Here is a 23364-nt window from a genome sequence, read left to right as displayed (position 1 = left end):
CACTGTGTTCACTAGTATACTGCCACAACAAGGAATTAAAATCACTAAAAGAGGGGGATTCGCGCAACTTTCAGTGATTGACTAATAATGTACAGCACATATGCCGCTGTCAAAGCCACTGCACGTTGCACACCGGTATCACTCAACCCGTGTCACCCCATTCCTAGTTTGCACCATCCTCGTGAGCCTCCCATAGTGCAGTGAACGGCAAACACAAGTTATGTTGCACTTGTCAACTTTTTCTAATAAAAGGCAAGGTTACTGGGTGAAGTACAGTGGGTGCTGTGGGCTGGTTTTGAGGTGCAAACAAGGACCTCACAAGAATGGACCCAAAAGTCATGCAATACAATGCAGACTTATCTCCAGAAATACAAGAGCTCTGGGGGATACCATAGCCTAGAAGCTGTTGGAAAAACAGCCTGATTGGGCTGATGGTCCGTTACGAGGCATACATGGTCGTTGCAAGAAAAAATGGTAACATCATTAGACACTCAAAATAAATCAATTATTTACATAAATGCACAAAACAAGACCAAAACAATATAAATACTAAGAGAAAACATATTCGACACATCAGAGGAAAGAAATATATGCAAGGGTTACAAGAAAGCAACACAACTGGCTCTGATAAATGACCACGAGAAGCGATAAAAAATACACTAAATCATCACATTTACAAAATGCATTTGAAGTTCCTTCGGTGAGAAACTCATTATACCAGAGAGCCATTTCTCTGCAAGAAACAACGCTGAAATTTTTACACCGTTCAGACACCCCTTAGCATGTTGTCCCACAATTTGTCACTCTTTCCCAACACCTATCCTTTCTCCGTCGCCTCTCTGCCTCACCTGTGAGAATGTTTCTCCGGAGCTTGGCCTCTAAGGGATGGCTGAAGTGCCCTGAGGAGATCAGGTAATCAAGCACCACAACATTCGTGGCTAAGATGGCCAGGTTCTGCTCTCCACAGGCAGTGGGTAGTTTGACGATGGACTCTAGGCCAGATGCCAGGACAGGGCTTAGAATGTCACCTGCGAGTGTGAAAAAAAGAGATTTGCATAATGCGTGAGAAGAATGTGTGATGATTCTGGCAGATGCTTGAGGAACATTTCATGTCCGCTTTTACACATTGCTGTGGAAAAAAAACTTTTTTTTTTGTGAAGATAAAACAAGTAATTCTTCAGTAAAATTATGGAATGTATTGAATTCAGAAGGCTTGTTTAATGTATCAAATAAAGCAGTTCTTACCTGACACTGTAAACACGCCCTTTGAGGAACCATGAATGGCATTGCCAGGAAGCTTCAGGATGAACCTATGATTTCCTGTACTGTTTGTAGGAGCTAGAAAAAAAAAAAAACTTATTGGAAGTTTTTAATGCATATCCATGTTTATAAGTGGACAGACTATCATAAAAAGGCAAAGATCAGTCACCCATTGCTAGTGACAGTGGATTTGAATTAAAATTTGTTTGGAACAAGGACACATACAAAAAAAGGAAACATTACAATAACTTTCTTGAGGTGGTGTGGTCGGCACAAAAGGAGGCATACACATTGTACGGAATAGAGTCAAAAGTATAACAAGTACTGAGCTCAGATATAGTGAAGCATTTATAGGCACTCAGGTATAATGAAGAAATTGGACCAAATATGTACTGAAGTGTTTACAAAGTTTTGGAGCAGATTTAGGCACTTTCTTAATGCATGCGCAAGAATTCAAGTACAGTGGAACCCTGATTATACGACTTTCAGGGGACCATGCAAAATCGTTGTAGTATAATCCAGGCGTCGTATAATTGAAAAACTAAGAATATAGGCAGTGATGGTCACTGTTGCCCCACAAAAGTCGATACATACTGCCTGAGAAAGTATGCGGCACGAAGCTGCGCTGCTCCAAGGAAGGTAGATTAAATTATTAACATGGGCAGCCTTAGCAATCGCCGTTCGACACATCTGGTACATATGCGAAATCTAGTGAAAGTTATCGTGCACTATAGAAATAGAGTTCGAAATTATCTCACGACGGTTACTCCAGAGCCACCCAGCCACAAAAAAAAATCTATCGCACCGGAAGTGCGCAGCGTGGTGAGCAGTGCAATGTGACAAAAACGAATGCGCTCTAGCTGGCTCTGGCTAGCTATGGCAGCCCGTGAGTAGGAAAATTGAAGAGGCCCTGTGGTGGCAACACAAAGGAACTCAATTCCTTGGTTTCCCGACTTTTTTAATCTGGCCACAGTGTGCTTGCGTGCCAGCCTGCATCATCTTAGGGCTTCTTTTTTTTCCCAGACGGTCCTAGGGAGGTGTCATACAAGACGGGGCCGGCGTAAAACCGAGTCGTACAATCGAGGTTTTTAATACATTATTTCTGTGGGGGTTTTGCTGGGATAAAGCCAATTCGTCGTAAAATGCGGGTTGTCACATAACCGGGGGACGTATAATCAAAGTTCTACTGTATCATGAAGAGATACGTCAAATATGATGAAACATTTCAATACACTTGAGCTGCAACAAATAAGGTGTACCAGCTATAGCAAAACGTTAAGCAGTGCAAAGCCACTCTAGAGCCAGTGCTGCGCAAAGGGCCATGCATCAGATATGAGCGAAGAGTAAAGAGGTAAAGCATATGATAATAGATCAGCTATAGCGAAACACTTCCATTAAATCTAATGAAATGTCTGCAAAAGCGAAAGTACTAGATTTTGAGAAGGATACTATGCTACTGACTTTTGCAGAGTGTGAGCACTTTGTTATGCAACCTCGTTGTCCTGGATACATGAGTTGGCTTTGATTTACATACAGAAGTGAAGGTTGTTTATCATGGTACTGTTCACAATTTTTTTATTAACACACACGCACACATGTATGCACACACGCACGCACACACACACACACACACACAAATCTGCTATTGCTCTGCGACACAAGATCAATAATTTATCTGAGGTGTTAACATGCAATTCACCAGTTGTATGGACAGATTTTTAGCACCTGCAGATTTAAATTGTGGTTGAAAAGAGAATTCCAGCATCATGTTCTAACTTGAAAAATACCATTCAGTGTAGTTCCAAGTGCAAATAAAAAGTTTTAATTAAAGACAAAGTAACTTGCCTTTCAGGCATACATATTCAGAAGCTGACTTTTCCCTTGGTGTTCCTTCAGCCTGAAACAAGAAAAGTGTTTTAAAAAAAAATCAATTGACTTGCTATATTGATGAATTAAGTTGTCAGTCAGTGATGTTCATTCTGTCTATTCTGTAGGTCCCTGTCCTAAGTCATGCCGACAAAGCCAGTTATCAGAGCAGTCATCCCAATCGCACTTCAGAACAACACAGAAGAGCTTTTAAAATTAAACCTATCGTATGAATCAAATGTTGGAGACAAACTACAAGCAGCAAGTATGCTTGCTGCTTCCACCAAAATATGCTATACAGCCAACACAAAAATGAAAAGGAAAAGAGCAAGCCACTGAAAAAGAAATAATACATATGTCACATTTCTTACCAAAGCATGAAGGCTCTTACGCAGTGCGTCTCGAGCTGTTCTAGTTTCCGTCACACTTCCAGGCTCACAAATGGAGTCGTCCTTGGAGAGGCCCAAAGCATGAGCAGTGATGTTGAGTTGACCCAAACACTCGGACCTTGCATAAAGTCTCAATGAAACTGTGTCTTCGCTGCACAAGCAGAAGCGCTTCTGTGGGCTGCCAATCACTTTCAGGCAGCTGGCATCCGCAATCACACCAAACTTGACCTGTAAGGGTACGAAAGCGAAAAAATGCATATGCTTGTCAATGGTAATTTGTCCACAAGTATTTGACGTACAGCTAGTTTAAAATAATCTGTTTGGGACATCTCATCGGTAGAAAGCAAAGCTAATGCCTACTGCATGAACGCTATCTCTGCCTAGAATTTGTGAGGAAGGCGGTGGTTACCTATAAATCTCACAACTGAGTATTACATTAAACCACTCCAATTTCAATTCCCTAAAATGTACAATTTCGAGGAATAACAAAAATTGATACTGTAGAAATAAATTTTTCAAGACAAGTAATATTTCTGGTAGCTCCACTGGTTGAATGTGCCTTTTTTTCTGTTTGATTAAAATGTTACCATCTGACGATTTGATTTTGACACAGAGCCGTTACCCATCGATGCAGCCTTTGAGCTCTGTGAGAAAGGATAAACTGAGGGCTTAGCTCTTTAGGAATTATGGATAAATATCTAGTAAAAAGGACACACAAGAAGAAAATGAACAATTTTTAGAAAGTGACTGACTGGTATAATTCCAGCAATTGAGTGTTGATGTGTCGCCTACTGTTGTAGCTCAGTGAGCGGGCCCTTTAAACCATTGCTCTCAAATTTGCACTCTTGCTGATATGTCGTGCACCTACGCGATAAGGCTTTGCCGCTAGTCAAGCGCCGCTGCCACGGCGCTTCTGTTATCACCTTTTTGCTGTGCCAGCACTGAAGCTGGCACTGAAGCTGAAACGCCAGCACTGAAGCTGGCCCGCGCATTATTTGCTGTAATATCGTTGCGGGCAGTTCGCCCGTCGCTGTTTAGTTGACGGCAAAATAAAGCCCTCTACATTTGCTCGCCCGTTGAGCTGTTCTTCCATCAGACACGACACTTGCTCATCTTGTCCACCACTGAACACCACCTATAAAATGTTGCTCATTGGAAATGATAACACATTTGAAAAGTACAGACATTGTCAAATGCACACAAACCATCAGGTGCATAACTGCTGCAACCAGCATAATGCATGATGGAGCTGCTGTTGCTTTTCTCGGTTAACTAGTTCCTCCAACTCTATTTCTCCAACGTTAAGCCTCTCCAAAGCTTTGAAATACTGAAGATACACCAGATGATGCATGCTTGTGTGTCGCTTCACATAACATAAATGATGTAGCTCACACAGAAAAAGCGACAGCATTTTTAGATATACAGTCAAAAATGTTTTTTTTTTACATTATGCTAGTCCATTTGCAGACCATTATTGTTCCTTTGAAGTGGTGGACATTTGTGCATGTATTTTGTAATATTGTTGTGTCTTACTTAACCTAGTCACTATATTTCAGAGCGCAGCTCTTAGGTGCCCCTTCCTGCATTGAGCGGCGTCGCCATCACCATTGGTGGCATCACCGATAAACACGAAAAAATGAAATGAGAAAACAGTACCCAGGATCGAATGGGATTTGAACCCAGGTCCTCTGCATGGCAGTCGAGTATTCTACCACAGAGCCATGCTGGTGTCAGGAATGCGACGAAAGGGGCTAGTTGGTTCAAGCACCATGCTGGTGCTTGAACTCATTTGCAAAAAACCGTATGCAGGCGTCATGTCGGGCAAAGAATCACGTTAACCTATGTAATATAGCATGGCAGAAGAGTAAAATAACAACCAGTCATCACACAATGCTAATTGTGCAACGAGTGTGTGGTTTAATGCTTCCCACACACTGCAAAGTGCTCAGCCATAATTTTTCATCGTCATCAGCCACATGCGGCATCAACAAAGTGCACATTATACGTCACAGATGTCTCGCCGGTACCTTGCTTATCCACAGAAAGACAAATAATGGCGTAGTGGGCGCTGTCCTACTTCACAAAAATTACGATTTAAGGCGTACTGGGTACCTAGCGGAAAGCCAAAACCTCAAACACAGTTGGCCTTGCCCCAACAAAAAGCTGCGCTCAGAATTCGCATTAGGCAGTATCATAATCGTCGGTGAATTTTTTTTTAGTCTTCATTTTACTGTGTACAAGCGCAAGCACACCTGCACAAAAAGTTTGTCTAGTGCAAGTTAGTAAACTGGGTTCGTGTTTCTGTTTTCTGTCCCTGTGTCATCTGGGCCACTGTTTTCCAATAACAATGCATTAACAGAACTTTGATAAGCCTAGCACACACTTTCATGTTATTTTTCTATCACGAAGACACACCAACAAGCTCAGGTAGTGGTATGACAAAACTGTAATAATAATTAGTAGTAATTGTTGGGGTTTAACGTCGCAAAACCACGACATGACTATGAGAGGCGCCGTAGTGGAGGGCTCCGGAAATTTCAACCACCTTGGATTCCTTAACGCACACCTAAATCTAAGTACGCGGGCCTCAACCATTTTCACCTCCATCGAAAATGCAGCCGCCGCGGCCAGGATTCGATCCTGCAACGTTTGGGTCTGCAGTCGAGCACCATAACCACTAGACCACCATGGTGGGTCTCGACAAAACTGTGTCTTGCACAATACACATACATTTTGCCACGCTACAAATACAGAACACATCCTCGCAAAAACAGGGAGCATTGTTCGAGACTTACTGGGATGCATGATTTGAGGTAGTTGAACAAAGAAGCAGTGATGGGGATCGTCTCGCCACGTATGGCGACAGCAGGGAGGGACAGCTGGATGAAGAAGGGCTGTACTGCATTAACAGTGTCAGCAGCCATTCCCAGACCACGAGTTGGGTGCAGGCACAGGGCGCCGGCTTTCCATTTGGTTACAGAGTGCGGAATCTCTCGGCTCAGGTTGAGTGGTGCAGCTCTGCAGATTGATTGATTGATTGATTGATACTGTCAAGCTGACAGTAGGTCATTAAAGGATGAGTGGAAGTTGGATCCACACCCTTTTGTTTGGTTTTAGTGCAGGCACAACAACAAAGACATAGACGGTACATGATATAACACGCTGTGTTAACATCTAACAGCAGATTTAGTTCCAGTCTTCACATCTATACTTATACAACACAAAAGTAGTTTATAGGACACATGCACTACTGCAAAGTTAGGGCAACTAAAGCTACAAAAACTGACATGTGCCCACCTAAGTATAAGGTGAGAAACTCAAATAAATTTGTTGTAGGAACTTAGTGCTGTGTGTTGCGTCAAAAGAATAGAATAAGCAGCTTGGACTGCAGGTATAAGTACACGAACTACACTGAATAAGTTCAAAAGCTTTTGCGTTACGAACGGCATATATACAGCAAAGCATATCATTGAAATCAGCAGCAAAAATGTCATGCTCTTTTGCCAGAAGCTAGCAGTGTGAACACCAAAAAAACGGCTGCCTTTGTGCACATCATCCAGCTCAGACGCTGTAATGCACTACAGTGATGTTTCTATAGCTAACGAAAAGCATGGTGCTCTGAAATTAGGCATGTGGTTGTTTGTCATGACAGCCGGATCTCAAAACTTGCCCTTTAATGTGGTGGAGTTCCCACAGCCAGGTTTCTGGAAAGTGGATACGTATGTCCACCGCTGACTTTGGAACCGCAGTTGCTGGAGCTAGGTCTGCAATCTCACCATCACCACCATCTGAAAATTGTTTTTAGCAACATCAACATACTAACTTTGGCTGTGATAAATTCTATTCAAGCAGCTTCACTCAACAAAATTAACATCTTTTGACTATTTGACATACAGGGCTACCAAGAAACAGAAATACGCAATGCTACGTCAAAATGTCTTTTTCTCAACTGGTTCAGGTGCCATTTAAAAAATGTTCTTCCAAAAGAGCTTCTGTGTGTTGTGTTACAGACTCCTGTGCTGCTCCTTGCAACCAGCAACAGAGTGTTGCCACAACAGCTGTCACATCATTAGTGACATCATCGCACAGTGGCCAAGATCAGCTACAGTTGCAACCAGACTGAAAGAGTGGAGGAGAGGCTTTCCCTCAAATTTGTGGGTTGTGACCTATCAATCAGTAATATATGGCCTAGGTAGAAGGTCTCTAACACTAGCTTCACGGTCCTCTTTCAACTTCCGATTTCCACGGACAATGTCCTCTGTGTACATAAACCTCACATGTTTTCAAATCTGCAAACGAACTGCGTAAACAAATCTTTCTGCTGATACAAAGGTGTTGGATGTTCTGTAGAGACATGGTGCTGGAAAAACACAGGGACTCCAATATATGGTAAACCAAACCTAGTATATAAAGGCAATCAAATGACAGAAATACACATTACCAGGGAAAAAATAATTTTCTTCAGTCTTACCATCAATGCCCGTTCGTGCTGAAAAGAAGAAAATAAGTTTATATCAAAATAAAGGTAATGTGAACAAAAGGTAAGATGGAAGCATTTTGCAAGCCCAAATGCTTACCACCATGTTCTGGTGTCCACATACCGCCATCTGAAAACCAGTCACCAGAATTTGTTGTCTTTACACTTTGGAAAAGAGACTCCAGAATGGTTGCCTAAATTCTGCAAAGCGTAAACATATTATGTTCTTACCTTCCCAACAAGGACGAACATTGATCTTCATGTCGGTGATTACTTGTACTGATGACTCCTAAAAACACAAAAAATAAAGCAACACTTCAATATTACACGACATGATGAAGATCGGCTAATGATGATGCACAGTACAATCATGACGCAATGTCTATTTACACTAATTAATTCACTTTAGTGCATAAGCAGCATAATACCAACTGTCAAGTTTCAGTCTCAGAATAGCATTGTGAAAGAGCAAAACAAAGATGTCTATGACGATTCTTGGATTGCAAGAGTCGACATCCTTCTCTAATCATCACCAGTGCTATTAGCTCTTGTAGTTCGTTGAGTAAACTACTGGATAGCAGTCCGACAATTTGCAAAGCTCGCCTGCGTATACATATTGGAATACTATTTGATCAATTCATTTTACATCTGGAAGCTACACTTGAAGCAATTACAGATCATTTAATCTGAATTCCTTCATTATATATATATAGTACAGTGAAGGAACCAAGATGAAATGTGACCTTTCAGAGTTTTCTAGTGAGTACACAGACATAGGAACATGAGCATTTTAACATTGATTCTGCCTTCTTTAGAATGTTGCTATCAATGTTGGGAGCGACATGGCAAAAGCCAGAGACTCGGTCTCTTTCTGTTGTCTACCTCATGAAACAGTTAACAGAATGACAATGACAACACGATGACAGTGCAGATTATACTGCTTTAGTGTAAACTGGTTGCACAAAATGCCAGTGATGCTTTACACCAATGGACTGAGACAGTGAATGCCATGGCTACTGAAAATAATTTTATTCAGAATTGGCAAAACAAACTGGTCGAAAGTTGATAAAATTGGCTATGTGTAAGATTCGGCAGAACTTTAGTAAGCTAACCTAAGAAAACATCTTTAAAACTTTTATATCTTTTCCATACAAACTGATGCCCCTTATTTAGGAAGGATCAACAAGGTTTGCAGAAGAATTTCAACAGCTGCAGCCCTTTATAGTAAAATAAACATATTTAATTATCTGTTCCGGCATGAAGGCAGGGCGTTCAAGCATTGTGAAATGCTTACCGCAAAGGCAGCGGCAGAGTCAAGAAATAATGTGGGCCCTGCAAAGTGCCCTGAAAAAAAGAAAGTGAAACATTTACTTGAAGGACTGAAATAAGTTTGATCTCACACAAGGTGCACAGAAGTGACAGTTACATTTGACACAATATTCTTCGCCATCGGGGAAAGCATTTAGTGGCGTGTACACATCCTTTGCACCACTACCCGTCTGACACAACAATATTGCTCTGGTTGACAGCGACCAAATGCATAAAACAAAATTAGTTTTTTCCAAAGTACGTTTACACAACACACCAACTAAGGTACCAAAACACAAAGACAAGATATTGTGACAATACTAGACAAAAATATATTATCAGAACAGCTTCTGACCTCAGCACTGCTTCATGTGTTTAGAAAAAAATTGGAATTATTTATTTTCTTTGTAATATAATATGGGACAGCAACAGAACATACACACAGGGAAGTTTATTGCATACCAGTAACACCTGGTAACACAATATCACTCACAAACAGGAAGACGCATGTACAGAGGCTCAGCAATAGTTCCAAGTGATATTCACAGAGTTGTCATGTAGCATATACATAGATGCCATTTTGCACAACTTTCATATTTGCTCGGGCTACTCTTCAAATATTATTCGAAGGATTTCTTTGGGAGATGCAATGAATGAGATTATTTAGCAGAACTTACAAAGGATTTCATCTTCTGCATAGGTCCTTTAGGTTAGCTTTGTTAATATAAAACTAATTACCTAGAAAGAAAGCTTTTTCCACGCCTCATATTAAGCTTAAAGGGGTCATGAACCACTTTTCCAAGTAATGATCTAATGACCTCAGTATTGGAGTTAACTGCCTCCCGAATTGATTGCCGCAAAAGTTTCTCGAATCCGTCAAGAATGAGCCGAGTTACGGGGTTTGGGCGCACGCTCTCAGCGCTTTCTCTCTTTTCTCGTGCCGACGAGCGCACTGGAAGGTAGACAGGGAGGGATGGCACGGGGGTAAGAAGTTACGTCAGCGCGCGTCATGAAACGCGATCGCTCTCCCGATGTGATTCGCATGCGCGAGTGTGGCTACCGTGTAAATTTAGCAGACTGAGGAGTGCGGCGTGGGCAAGTGGCGGCACCCCGTGGCAAGAAGCGCATCTCATCCGGCTATCGGCCAATAAGCATGCTACATCTCTTGCGACGTAAACTGGCAGATCCGCGACGTCAACGTGCAGACGCCCCGCCCACCGACGAGAGTGAGAACCGGCCTCTGTTTGAAAAGAGGGCACCTGAGGAAACGGCAACTTCACGCTCCGCTTGTGGCCTTTACGCGGCGCGCATGACTGTAATGTTTTGCAGAGCAGTTCACAGCCGTGTCAACTTTCCGCAGGATGTGTTTTTTCAACAAGCCCAAGGGGTGCTTCATGACCCCTTTAAAATACAATGATGTCACAGAGCTGAGAAGACACACTGCGGATACGAGGTGCGCTTATGGGTGCTTATAACTAGGGCTCCATGTTTTCGGATAAACCAGAAAAAATACGATAAACATTCACAGGTAAAATTTTTGACAGTTCGGATTTATCCGATAAACTCTGAGTTTAATGGCCAATATGACCCTGTTCCGTTCTTTATCGAGAGGGCATGTCCCAAGGCGTCACTGATACATCGGCGGTTTGGCTGACCGTACTTTACCTCACATCAACAGTATCTCGTAGACCACACCCATCGCACATTTAACAAAGGGCTTGTCGTGCACGGATTAAAAGACATCAACGCATGTAGCGCCCCAGGAGCGCGACATGACATCTTGATACACTGTCCCCTGGCGGCACTGGAGCACACCATACGACATCAAATATACGGACCTTGTAAAGTATGCTTGCGTCTATTACAACAAGCTTTGAGGCTGTAATACGCACAAATGTAGGTGTTTTGTGTTTAAGTATTTGTGCTTGTGTGTATATGTGCTTGTGTGTTCAAACCTTCCAGACAACTGAAATACACTTTGTGTATTCTGATCCTTTCGTGTTCATATATAATTTCATCTAAGATATTGGAGTTCTGAGAATAATGCCAAATGAAACTCCAAATTTCGAAGGATTGGGGATTTATGAAAAATAAACTGCAATAAACACCGAATTTCTGTCAAAAAGTAAACTCCGAAAACACCCTCTGAACTTCAAGGAAAATAAACTCCAAAAACACGTAGCCCTACTCATGCAAATCAGTCCTGCGGACTGATTCAGTCCAGAGCTCTACTATAACCAAAGAGTTTCAAGAAAAATGCTGGAGTGGAAGCTGTTGCAACTTCACAGCAGCAAATGTGAAGCCAGCATTTGTCTATACTTTACTTTACCTCAAAAACATAGCCTTTTCGTGTGATGTCTGAACAGCAATAAGGTGCTTTTGTTCTTCTAACATAAATGCTAGGTTAATTATAAAATAAGATACTGATGTTCCTGATGAAAGTAATGTACCCAGATGAGTATTGGTAATGTGGTCTCTAATAAAATTTACCAAGACTTTGAGCCTTCTTTTAACAAAACCAGTAGCACAAACAGACATGTTGGGCAGTATCTGTGCGGAACAATAAGATGTCTTAAACTCGTAGCGCATATGAGGGAATCGCTACTGTATCATTGCTGTAAGCTAACGTTTTATCGTGCCCATTGTAAGATGGCGGACGTCTGGCTTCACTTTTGGGACATAATTTCCACTCCAGCATTTTCGTTTAAACCTCCTTACAATGCATACCTGTCACTTTTGTAAGATGAGGGCAGGCATAAAGAAAGCCTGACAGCAGCACAATGATATTTTACTATCAGTGTATTCACACAGAAAAACATTTGCATTCAACTCGGCAACTTACAATTCTCTTCATTCAGGACACAGTGGCCTTTTAGAACCATTGGACGATTAGGCTTGGCTTGCAGAGGGCTCAGCAACTTGTGCAACTGGAGTAAAAATGAAACAAGATTAACTTTAGTATGGCTAAAAAAATGAAAAACGATCAATGCATAAGAAAATAATAGTACACCAAGAAAATGTTTGGACATGAGTTCAAAGCAGAGAGAAAAGAAAGATGGGACTGACAGAAAATTATTGTAATTGTGTGAAAGGCATAATTCGGTGTAAAATAGGGCACATGCCAGACATTATTTTCTTCTTTTTTCATTGCACAAGCAATGCTCCAAATATATACAGTCTGCCTGAAGTGATCACTAGTGAATGTAGAAAGAAAGGATTGGCTTAAGCTAGCATTTCTATGAGGTCGGGGACAACTGTGAACCATCAAGTTGAGGCATCCCTTCTGGTGTTCCTCAAACTTTCAAGCCTCCATTATGCAGTAAACTTCCACATTACTTGTTCAACCTTCCCAGGCATGGGTTTAAATACACTACAGTTACACTTGTGTTAATCTTTTATATAAGTATCTGAGCCATGTGCACCACTTTCATTGTACTATATATATTATGCCAAAGTACTTTGTTTAATGCTGCCATTTACTACTTTATCACATATAGGGTAGATGTAAAGACCCTGAAATTTCAATGGCATAATGTGAATGCAAATTGTGGATATAACGAAGTAATGCTGCAGAATGTGGCTATAAGTAGGAGTCAATATAATAATATCGGCATAATAATAATTGTTGTGGTTTTACGTCCCAAAACCACGATATGATTACGAGGGGCGCGTAGTGAATAATATCAGCATGTATTTAAAATAAACTTTCAGCTTGTCACACTGATGAGCCTGGTAAATGCGCCACACCTTAAGGTGGCGGTTCCACTACCACCATCTTGCCAATAGTTCGAAAAACGACAACAGACGACGCCACTCATCCACGTTTGCAGAAAGCGAGAAGCGAGAAAATTGCGCGCGCAAGTATGGTCAGCGTCGCCTCGCGCGTGTTTTATATGTTATATGTCGCGCTAGGTGACGGAAATCGGCCGACAAAAAGCAAGGAGCACAAACGCGGACGGCGTCTTTCACCTACAATCGGGGCCGACTGTTGGCGTCGTTTCAACGACATGACGATAAGTGCCCCAGTTTGTAAGGACAAACGCTCGCTTCCTATTGCAGCCCTTGAGAAAGGACAGCGCAGCGTCTAAATACAATCGCTTGAGAACAAAAGAAAAAAAAACACGCACACACACGCACACTGGTGCGTACAACAGCGTGCACTCACACACGCACACACACATGCTCTCACCCACACGCACGCGCTACGCTCTCACTAACGCACTCACTCACATAATATAATGTGCGTCAGTGAAATAGTATTGAACCAAACATCAATCAAACGCTTCGCAGCGTTTCAGTGGAATTGCACGGCCGCTACTAAAACAATCATGTTGGTTCATTTTAGCGACCGTGCCAGTGACTTTTATAGCATCGCGTGAGCGCATGTCTTTTGTGTGTGTGTGTGTGGGGGGGGGGGGGGGCGTGCTTTTGCTTATTACAATTGGAGGAGGAAAAAATGGACAGACAGATTTCAGCAAATTATAATTCGAGAGTTATCTGCGAAATTTTATCCTCTCAAACTGCAATAAACGGTTACCAAAATAAAGTACATCTTGATGATCAGTTGAACACATGACTACCACTAATTACCGGAGTTAGAACCTCCTAGAACACATGCTTCTGCCAGCGAGACGTCTGACAATGAATGCGTTTGCGTGAGGAAGAAGACAATGATTTTTCCATGTGAGGCATGATTTTTTTTCTCTTGGGAATAGTAATAAACCAAGATGGTTTGTGCGTTGGAGGGCAAGACACCCCGTTATTTTCGTCTCTTTGTTCTCATTTGTAACCTTTCGCGACGCTGTGCAGGCGCGTTCGTGGTCGTCTCGCACGAGCGTTTACAACGATGAAAGCCAGGCGCAAGACGCGCGTAGTCACACATACTGCTGACTGAACTTCTTGTATAGCTTCCACAGCGTTGCATATATTGTATGAAACTGAGATAGGTACATCGGCCAGCGTAGGCGTGCACACGAGGGGGCTGGGCCCCCCCCCCCCCCCTTGGGAGGGAGAGAATACAGCATTTATTGGTAGAAATAAGTCGCTATTGGGGGTGGGCCTCCTAGTCCGGAAGACCATTGGCTCTTGCCGCCGCCCGGGCACGACGGTCGACCAGGGCTTGTTGCTGCACTGGGTCAGAGCTGGACAGGGTCGCCTTGGGGGCTTACATGACCGGTCATGTAGGCTTTTACAGAATCGAGTTTTTATTTGTGCTTGTTCTATAAAAGCATGAATACACTTATTTGTTGTGGAAAGCTGTGGTTTTCCTTTATTTTGACTCACAGGCACCATCGACAAGTTTTCCATTTAGGTTGCCGCAAAAGTTTTTCAACAAAATGTTCGTCAGTAGCATATGTATCGGCACTATTTTGTTCATGTGGCCACTCTCACGTGCGTCTAAGTCAGGTTATTCTTCGTTGACCAGACATTGCACTGTCCGCCTTGTACTTTGCTACGAACTAGTTGTTATCCGATCATTAGTAGTAGTTCTGGCTACGCAGCAAGCCGCTTTACGACAAAGTAGCAGTGCGCAACAGCGTTATCCCCCACTAGGTAGAGTAGTCCTCCTCAGTCGAACTGTTTCCTGACACCGTAGCGCTCATTAGTGGCAAAGACAGTGATCGTCTTATCCGAAGTGAGTGCGTCTTTTCACAAAGCACAATATAACTTTTCCAGGGTCCCGTACATTGAATATTCTGCCACGTTGACTAGAACGTTCTGCATCTTCAACAAAGTCTTGCTTCTGTCGCATCGTTGCAACTAGGATGCAATTACCTGATTGGGTACAACTTACCACTACTGGTCAGTGGAAGTTGTCGGCACAGTGCTCGACAGGCATACTTTGAAAATTCCGGCAATGACAAGCTTTCATACGTTCACCATCGTGTCCCCTTTAAAGCGGCGCTACATACATATCATTCACACGGCATGTCAGCGTCCTTCCTTTCACAATTTCGAACCTCACAGGCACGAAAACACTCAAAGGAACGCGCAAAACACGAGCAGCTGAACCACAAAAAGATGCACATTACTAAAGACGTGCCGGGGAACACTGGTTCTAAGAACGCGTGACGAACGCGCAATCTTCCTGCATACCGAAACCATTTGCCGCTTGATGAGACCGCCCCACCTGCTGACGTGGGGCGAGTGGAAAGGGTTTATCACTAAGCCCTCCTCCTTTTACGGTTGGTGTTTGTTACGCGCGGCGACTAGACTTAGCTAGTGAAGCAAACTATGAGGCCTGGAGATATAATTCATGCCTGTTCTACCCGTTTTATTATGTTTAATTGCGCCACTTTTGGCGAACGCTTGAACTCACATAAAGCAACCTGATGTTTCATTTCATAGATGGAGCTACCACCAAAAAACGCCTGTGGGACTTATGATTCATTGAAAATATTTTGTTTGAAGCACTGAGTGGTCAAGTTAGTGAGCACAAGCAGATAAAAGACACAATATGCATCTACTAATGTGCAATACTCGTTGGCAATTAGCGTCTAAAAGAAAAAAAAAGCGAGTTTCTACGGGACTGGTCAGCAGGAAAATTACGTGAATTCACTGCTGTCTTGCAGGTTCCCTAATAAAGATAAAGGAATTTTCTCTTCATAGAATCATAGAAAGGGCCTTGCTTCTTCATTATGTAGAAGTTCACAGTATCAGCTTCTATAGTTTTGTCGCTTCATCGGTAATGCGTGACCAAGTACAGCCATAAACTGCCGCATTGACACAATAATAATTCTTCAAGTTTTCGTCAGAACACAAAGCAACTTCGCATGGAAAATAAGTGTAATGTAGTCTACGTAGCCACTAAATATTATTGTTCTGCTTTGAAAAGTAAAAAAGATATTCTCACAAAAACTTTTAATATTTTGCCCATTTTCATTGGAGCGTAAATAAATTACTAATTATTTTATGGCTAATATCTCTTCATAGAAACCTTAAATAGCACTTCTTCTAAAGGCACGGTAAATTTGGTCTTGTTATGTTGAACAGTTTCGCCGTACTGGCAGTACAACGGAGGCTTGTACAACGAAAATGCCTTTTGTTGCTCACACTATTTTCATTGCTATTAGGTAACGCTTCCGAACAGGCATTAACACCAGATGTCATTAGAAAGCGGAGATCATAGGCTTTCTGAATTATTACAATTAATATTTATTTGTCAAGCGCAGCGAGCACAGTGCGTCTGCAAACAATGCGTAAAATGCAGAGGGGGGTTCGCCGGAGTGGGACCGCCACCTTAAAATGAGCACACAGGCACTGTAAGAAAGTAGGCTGAGAATTGAATCTGTGACCTCACGCTCAGCAGCAGAATGGATTTTGAGAACACTAATAGCATTTCTTGAGATCAAGCAAGCCCAAGTGAATCGGTTTACGAGCAAGCAAGCTAGGGGCTTCCGAGCTGGGGTACAGAGTTGGGTGACAAGCATGCTCGGTGAGAATGAATTAGCAAGCAATTTACGACAGGCAGAAAACAGACAAACGCCCATAAATGTTGTTAGATTTATATGATGAACCAGCATTAACCCATTGCGGTCCATTGTTGGGCCACTACCGACAACGCAACAAGACCGCATGGGCTGGTCAGGCACTGCTCGACAAGTTGTTTCGTGGCTGATTCACGTGCGCGTTTTTTCATTACATCATGAGTCATCTCTAAATAAGTAAGTAAACTTCTTTTACTTGAGTTTTGTTTTCTTCAGTTTCACACCGGAAGGGACGGGGTGGGTAGAGATTTCGGACCACAAAGGGTTAGGAGTTTCTCTGGGTCCCGAGACCTTGCATCAATTTTTTATTAGTATTTAATTGTTTGTTTAGTTTCTATCAAGGGCACTCAGTTACTGATGAGATAACACATTCACGTTTAAGTCCTGTGAAATGTTCTAAATAAACAATCAAAAAAGATTTAAGGGGTCGTGTTGCCTATGGCGCAGCACTTGTTGAGTATGTAAAATAATAATTTAGTGACCTCCATAATAAATTACATCATAAATATGAAAGAAAGTGGTAGAAAATATTTTCATAAAGCTTTGGTGGGTGAGTTTACCACCTTAGTCCAAATATTCATGAAAGCATCAAGAGTGAGAGAAAGAGAAAGGAGGGAAAAGGTAAGAAGCTCAACCAGGTGAGGGCCTCGTTAGTGCACTAGAGGTGCTGTATTGACATAGTCTGTTAAACAACCAGGCTATATGTTGGTTAGCTTGCTTTGGTTAGAAACTTTGAATAATCAAAGGACTCATACTGCGTTGTACCTTCTCAGTTGTGAACTCAGCCTCCGCTGTTTTCTGCAGCACAGCCTGGTCTAGTGCCCATGTACCGCACACAGAGCCTTGAGCAGCTGACAGACTCAGTGCTGCTGGCGTCCCAGGCTGAACAGACTTGGCAGCAAAACTCAGGAGCACCTGCACGTTCAAATGACGATCATCTTATATCTGTAATCTATATCATATACTTGCTTTGCTGACTTATTGCCAAGATGCAAATGAAATATCGATTGCTGAACAGACATGAATTAATCTACTATGGCAATTCAACCATCTGCTACAGTATTACCGATGAGCTCATTTTAGTTAGCAAAACATGCGAGATATCTGGTCAGTATGGACAGATGACTTGCATGTGGCCTGACAGGCTTTGAAGCAAGTACTTTACACCTAAGAACTGATAATGGACCAAGGCTTAGGAATACCTGCATGCAAGTCCTTAACATGTAAGTCACCAAGCAAGAATGGCCACGGCAAGCTGTAACACGAAGGAACCACAAGCATTATGGCTTGCTTGAGCCTAGATCAGCCACTGGCAATACAGCCAATCAAATTTCATCAATTATGCAAGAGTAACAAATGTGCCGATTTCGTTGAGTGAAACTTTTGTTAGCAAATACTGTTTTTCATCATAACATTACATGGCCCATCACATAAAACGAATGTTGGCAACAAAAAAAAACAGAAACTGTGAGCAGACAATTTCTGACCTCGTTTGAGTCGCATGGCTTGAACTCCAGTGGCACTGCATCAGCAATTATCTCTCCATTTGGGTGTGCATAGTACACCATCAGACGTGCCATGGGTGACAGACCCCAGCCAGGTTTCACTGTCAAATTAAACTCGGAGACGGAGTATCCAGAGACCCTCATGCTGCTGGACGAAGAGTCGAGTGGAATTCGGTAGGCTATGTCATCCCACGAACGCCTTGGCGACAGTGTGCCCTTGTCCACCACTTGATGTCCAGACACAACCTTGAAAAGCGCAATATGTCAACAGGAGCAAGTAAAACAAAACTTCATGTAATGACCAAGTAAAACAAAACTTCATGTTGGATAAATTGATAATAAATGCTGTATACTTTTGAAGCAACCTTAGCAACTCGTTTTCCATTGTAACAATTTTGCACCAAATCTGCTCTATATCTACACTAGCTGAAACTAGCGTGCTTACATGATCCAAATTTTATTGTAATTCAAGCTTAATGGTAAAGAGGAATAAGAGACCATTTTTTAACAGTGATCACATCATGTTACAGATGTAATTCAGCATTAAACTCGATCACAGTAACTATAATTTTCATTCGGGTAATTCTGCATGCTCACATGTATACAATAAAATAGTAAATACTAATGGTTACAACATAATTCATGTAGAACGAATGCAAAATAAAAACTTGGAATGATCATTTAAAATGTTAAATGGGCACTGGAATTAACTTTAATTCTGGATGTATGTTGGAGCGTAACATAGGTCATTTCAAGTCAAAGTCAAAGTTTATTTTCCATTCTGTCATACAGAAAGAAAGGACTGTGAAAAAAGCTGTGTTAGACAGCTTGACTAGTTCACAGTCCTGTCACTTGTCATTTATTGTCACTCACAAAAGCTTCATTCTGCTGGGATGCCAAACTCTACCAAGTAAAGACGAGACGACTGGTGATGCCATCAGTACTCACACAAGCTGCTGCAAACTATGTATCAAAACATGCATATCATTCTGGTGCCCGCACATAGTGCTGCATATTTATATAAGACTGCATTTGAATGTAGGCACCTTTAATCTACAGTGCAACAGTTGTAAAATTAAAACATGCCCACATGGTACGTGTTAGGTTGATAACGCACTGCTACCACCTTTATCACTCACCTGATAATAGAAGGTAACTCCTTCAGGATGGTTTCTCAGTTTTGTATGATAAAATAAAATAGAAGTATTTCTGCTGCACTCAAGCTTCTCCGATGGAATTGATATGTGTAAATAGCGCCCTGACATGGATGTCCAGGCTCGGAGGTGCATTCGTGACACGGGATTATTCCATATTCCACCATCTGATGTAGCCTAAACGAAATAAAGAAAGACCATGTATGAACTACACACATGAATGAATGAAATAAAATAAGCATTTATTGGCGAAATAGTGTTCCCGAGTGAGAACCCAAAATTTGTGTGTCGGGATATCTGGGCACTGTCGAATACCTTATTCACTTACAGAACTGCACAAATCAAATGCTGCATAGTTTGAAAAGGTCTCTGGAATCTTTCATGTGTTTGTTTGTCAAATTGTAAACAAAAATTTTAATTATGATAGGTAAGTTACTGACTTGTGGACATGTTGACAATACAATATAATGATGAGGCATGCCAGAGTGGAGGGGGAGAGGGACTATACATTAATTTTTCCACCACCTGGGTGTTCTTTAATGTGCACCTAAATCTAGTTTAAGTACGTCTACACTAGTCTTAACTGAGCTTGGTTCAAATGCGTCCATGGAGGCTATGCATGCGAGCAAGCAGACAAGACGGAGAAGCTTAGATGGGCATTAGATATTTTTTATTCTGCATTACGTGTCACTTTCGAGAGATATTGACAAAGTCTTTTTTTTGAGCAATTCACAAGTCTGGCTTGGTCAGCGGCCATTTATTAACCCTCACATTGCTTTAGGCTATTCTGCGCAACAAAATCAAGAATTCAAAAGACAAGAAAGGAATGGTTTTCCTACAGTTGCAAAGAAAAATGTATAAACGAGCACTCACGGTCAGTGACAGACTGTTCAGGGTACCACGCATTCCAGGGACAGAGAAGTGAGCTTGCCCCTGAGCATCTGTTTCATAGTCTCTGCACCCTGTTGCAACATCATCGGTAGATGACACACGCTGACATTGTGGTTTCCTGCGTGCACTGCAGCGAACTGTTGGCAGCGATGACGCAGAGAAACAGACACTGACTCGCTTTCCAGAGGCAGCTGTACCATCGGGATACCTCGCCTGAACCTGCCACCACAACACAATATGAACTTGTTCAGGACAAACTGGTAGGCTAGTTGGTGATGCATGTCTGTATGATATCAGCACACAAAACCTCCATAACAAAGACTGACTTGTATCTACTCTGTCGGTCTGTGCTTATAAGAAGTTTTTGCGTGCTATAATCATACAGAAATAACACAATGTTCAACAGGATGTGATACTGTAAAATCATGCCACAGTAATAAGAATTTTTATCAGTGAAAGTATATGAGTAGTGACTAGATTATTCCATTTTTACAGATAGATGTCCAAAACGAGCTGCTGATTCTAAATTTAGGAACTAGGTTTACTTTGACAAATGCCAAAGCGGGCTTCCCTGGGCTCCTGGGTTTCTTAACTAAGCACTGGGGTACAAGAATGGGCGTGGTCACATGGCAATAGGAATGCAGAGTATACAGGCAGTAGAGCTAAGAAACCTTAGGGCCACGTGCAACTTGATATTTTGTTGACTTGAAGTTCACGAAGGAGGAGAAGGAGCTCAGTAGAGGCACTAAGCCACCACGCACCATTACATGACGGAAGCACTACCACTCAGTCGTTTTTAGAACGAATACGTAAGCCCAATTGAATGATGTCTTAGTTACTTGGCCCAAAGTAATTACTTTGAGCCAAGTAACTAAGACATGCGGCAACTTCGTGGCTTATAAGCCACGAAGTTGCCGCATTAGATGTTATAGGAGCTCAAAGAAAACATGTGTTTGTACTACAATCTTATTCACTTAGGAGAGAGACCTTTCACATGCAGTACTTCATTAGAGCATTTACTATTTATACAAAACTTTCCAAGCTGCGCTCTCACCAGTCCCCTGTAGACTAGCCCAGGTTTGAAGTTGGGTACGGAACGTTTTGTGTCAAATTCCAACGTGAATGGTGACCAGACAAACTCTTTTGTGATGTTGGCGGACACTGCCTCCCCTGTGAAATCAAGACAGAAAGCAACACAAAAACAATGGCTTAGATAGCATATGTAAACAATGCATACATTCAAGAACTCACCCCCTTGTACGTAGCAGTACCACTAAATGTAAGAAAAAAGCTGGTAAATAGTTCCCTTTAACCCTTTGGTATTTGTACACAGCCATATTCGCACATCTTCAGTATAAGGTGAAATTCATAAGAGACATTAACCATTAACAGCTGCGATATCAAGCATGTGAATGTGTTTGGATCCACATCTGGCATCTACTCATCCCATGATAATGAGGACGGCAATGACGACAATGACAGTAATGACGGCGAGTACAGGTGAAGAAGATGAGTCTAACATACACCAATCACAATAAACAATTTCATGCTTCCGAAATTGTAAAAAAAAAACAAGGACAAGATGAAGTGCATGTCAGTACTGTAGTTACTAGTGCATCAACTGCGCACAGTTACAGAACATCAAGACATATTAAGTACTTCCTTAAACAGACAGCTCTACAGCTCCTCAAATTAAAAATGGTCAGTGATACAATGACCTACTGATTAAACTCTAGCAACCAGTTTTGTCAGACTGATTAGAACTGGGGCAGTATTGATAAGAATTCTTAAAATCTTAAATAATAATGAGCTTCAATAAAAATTATGCACTTGTGTAGCACACACACTGTAAGCAGTACAATGCAAACAATTCACAGTGTCCATAAAGGTAGCTTGATGGGCAAGTTAATATGCAACTGTAAGCAGGTGTGGAATGGCAATGCTAATTTCCTTCCCTGTTTCTTCTTTTGCGGATAAAAGGTACCGACAGCGACACCAAGCGATGCTGACGAAAAATTAACCAGCCACGGATGACAAGGCGCTTTTTACAAAGATAGGTTTGCCTGTAAAAGTATCAGCCAGCCTGCCTGAGGCCCGTTGTCCCTGTTTACACAACTTTATGGCACATAGCACTTAGTACATTTGTTGGCTCCCATATTTACACAGGATAAACAGGTCGGTAGCATCAATGCAGAAAAATAAACACATAAATACACACAGAAAAATAAAGATGAAAGGGTACAGGAAAAATGCTAGAAGAATATTTGCCGTGCACTTCTGCCTTTATTTTTTGGTGGTATTTTTTCCAGCCTAACTGTAGGTAAACCCGTTCAATACCACTAAATGCAGGTGTATGCTGAACTGGGATGGTTGGTCCTTATAAAAGGGAATAGGGCATCACAAACAACAGGACGTACAGTCATATGTCTTGTACATTATATGTAAACCAAGCATCCCACCTTTTGTGCTGTTTAATTGCCATTGAGGGATGTACACTGTACAAAGTCATGATTCTTAACTCACCTGTAGCACTATCCACAACCTCCGCTGCAAGAATGAGAGGACGACGATTGATGTCCCTATTGGCAAAGAGGAGATGGTTGCCATTGACCTCAAACTCATGGCAACCTCTAATCTACACTTAAAGAAAAGAAGAGGACAGAATGTAAACATGGTGGCACAAAATGCTTCTCTATCCAATAGGTATTTCATTTTATATAATGCAAAAAAAGAGAGAGAGAGAGAAATCAGCCCCATTATGCAAATGACAAAAGAGGAATAAACAGAACACTGGCTAAACTATTGAAAAGGAGTCATCTGCAGCTGTTGTGAGGCAGTAAGTGCAGGTTTAGCCAATGCTTCCCTTTTCAGTACTATTCCACAACTGCAAACTATGTTTTAAGGATTGTGCATCACTAATTATGACCCTACATTAACAGCAACAGCGGTGTCTTCCCGATGCTGGGATTGATCAGCATTTTCCTGGTAAGTTGCACAAATGATTAAAAAAGGCAACCTTGCAGTCGG

General features: G+C 41.9%; 1 pseudogene; it reads right to left on the bottom strand.

Moving 5' to 3' along the window:
* LOC119387759 (ovostatin-like) overlaps window positions 1-23364 on the bottom strand; it is a 42418-nt pseudogene that overhangs the window by 7075 nt on the left and 11979 nt on the right.

The sequence above is a fragment of the Rhipicephalus sanguineus genome, chromosome 3 (genome assembly GCF_013339695.2).
Source record: "Rhipicephalus sanguineus isolate Rsan-2018 chromosome 3, BIME_Rsan_1.4, whole genome shotgun sequence".
Classification (NCBI taxonomy): Eukaryota; Metazoa; Arthropoda; class Arachnida; order Ixodida; family Ixodidae; genus Rhipicephalus; species Rhipicephalus sanguineus.
Note: the sequence above shows the minus strand (reverse complement) of the source record. Positions and strands in the feature narration are given on the sequence as shown.